At 36.7% G+C, this 2,245-nt stretch overlaps 1 pseudogene; it reads left to right on the top strand.

Annotated features, from left to right (window-relative positions):
* Window positions 1–1,175, top strand: part of LOC104763284 — a 3,762-nt pseudogene extending 2,587 nt beyond the window's left edge.

Genomic DNA, 2,245 nt, shown 5'->3' with positions numbered 1-2,245 from the left:
ACAATTTTTTTCTTTTCTTTTGCAGACACGTTTGTCCATCTGTGATTGATCCTGCAGTAGGTACCATTATGATTCTAACTAATGGAGTTAAGCAGCAGACCAAGTATGTTACCTTTAAAACACTTCTTGTTGATTTTATTATAATGTATCTTGAATGATTCAATATATCACTATATATACCGGATATTAGTTGAGAGGATGCACTGCTTGCATTGTTAGATATTGCTTGCGTACAATGTTACGATTGGATTTTGTAACCAAAAGGCTCTGGATATATAAAGTACCTCTTTTGAACATTTGTCTCAGTTTTTGATACATCATGGTGTTTTACCTCCTCTTGCCAACCTGCTTACAAAAGACTATGGTACAACATGGAAAAAAATAAAGAAGGACGCTTGCTGGGCGATTTCAAACATCACTGCAGGCACTGAAGAACAAATTCAGGTGATCAGTCTGTTAATTGTGAATGTTGCAGATAACATAAAAACAAAAAAAAAACAAATTTACCCATTTAGTTTTAAGTAATTGTTTTCTATTTGTGTGTCTTTACCCTAATGTATAACAGGCAATTATTGATGAAAATCTGATCCCAACGTTGGTAAATTTGGCTCAAAGTGCTGAATTTGACATAAAGGAAAAAGCTATAAGGGCAATTTCAAATGCAGCCTTAGGTGGTTCTCATGATTAAATCAGGTACGTCCATGTCTTCTTTCACTTTTGTAACATGCTCTTATTGATCATCACAAGTCACAGTTTCTATTGGTGTGATTCAGATACTTGGTGGAGCAGGGTTGCATAAAGCCTTTATGTGATCTCCTGGTATGTCCAGATCTAAGAGCCATCTTAAAGTGTCTGAATGGATTGGAGAACATTTTGAGGGCCGGAGAGGTAAAAAACTATTACACTCAGCTGATTGAAGATGCGGAAGGGCTAGAAAAGATTGAGAACCTGCAACACCACCAAAACAATGTGATCAACGAGAAGGCTTTGAAGATTCTGAAGACATACTGGGAGGAAGAGGATGGTGAGGAGACACAACAGCCTCCAAAAAAAAAACCTTTCAAACTATAGAAACATCTTTATCTACTTGATGAGATCCCACACAACCTGGTATTAGTGTAAAAAATCATTTACTTGTGAATGGAACCAAAACTCAAAGAGTGAGTCAAGTTCTATGGTGGATTAATCTTTTGTTCTACTGTTACTTTATATCGTTTTGAGGCTGCTAGAGTTGTTTTGGATATCGTTCGAATTTGTAATGCAAGATTGATTTGGTGTGCGTGAGTGAACTCACAAAATGATTTAAAGAATAAAAGGGTATTACCGTCATTTACACCAAATCCCAAAAGGGTTTTTTAATTCCGAAACCAATTATTTTTTGTTGGCGAATTAAGAAAAAAAAAATCTCGTTTCTTTCTAATAACAGCAGAGTCTTTCAGAACCAATTTGTTTTTTTTTTTGGCGTGTTTTGTGAAGAAGAGACGTGATCTTCTCAAAACGTTGAACGCTAATTACAAGCTTCTGATCCTTTTTTTTTAATCTCTGTTTTCAAATCATGAAAATGAGAGTTGGAGAAATGATCGAACAGAACAAAATTAGTGTTAGTGATAAGAATACTTGTGCTGATGATTGTCGTACAAGCAACACCCACCATTGGCCTTGGCGTCTGCGTCTGCGTTTGCGTTTGCGTTGGCGTTGGTGGTCGTAAGGTTAGAAGACCTCATGAACCCTAGTTTCACTCCGATTTGGGGGAGAATCGTTTGATCCTTAACAGATTGAAATCTGGGTTTCAGTAAACCGGCGTTAAACCCAAAACTAAATTGAATTAGATTGAACCGGATTTAAATTCAAATTAACTTAAACCAAACCGGTTTTGTGACAACGATAACTAGGAAAACCGTTTTTTTCGTTCTCTTCTTTAAAGTTTCTTCTTTTTTTCGCTCCTTAACCATCTTTGTTTGTAATCTTGCTCTGCTCAATTGCTAAAGTTCTCTGCCTCTTTCACACATTTCAGTTGAGAATTCTAGGGCTTATCTTCAAGTTTCGTAAACTGCTTTTGGAGAGGTCGAAGAAGAAGAGCGAAAAAAAAAGCCAACGTCGCTAGAAAACCCAAGCTTCGTCGTTCGTCACACGATGTTCTCAGAAATTGCGTGTTTCCTTGATGGGTTTTACTCAAATGATCGTTCAAGACAGCTTGAATCCGCTGCCAAGATCAAGGAGTTTCTCTTAAAGAGTAAAACTTTCT

The sequence above is a fragment of the Camelina sativa genome, chromosome 18 (assembly GCF_000633955.1).
Source record: "Camelina sativa cultivar DH55 chromosome 18, Cs, whole genome shotgun sequence".
Lineage (NCBI taxonomy): Eukaryota > Viridiplantae > Streptophyta > Magnoliopsida > Brassicales > Brassicaceae > Camelina > Camelina sativa.
Note: the sequence above shows the minus strand (reverse complement) of the source record. Positions and strands in the feature narration are given on the sequence as shown.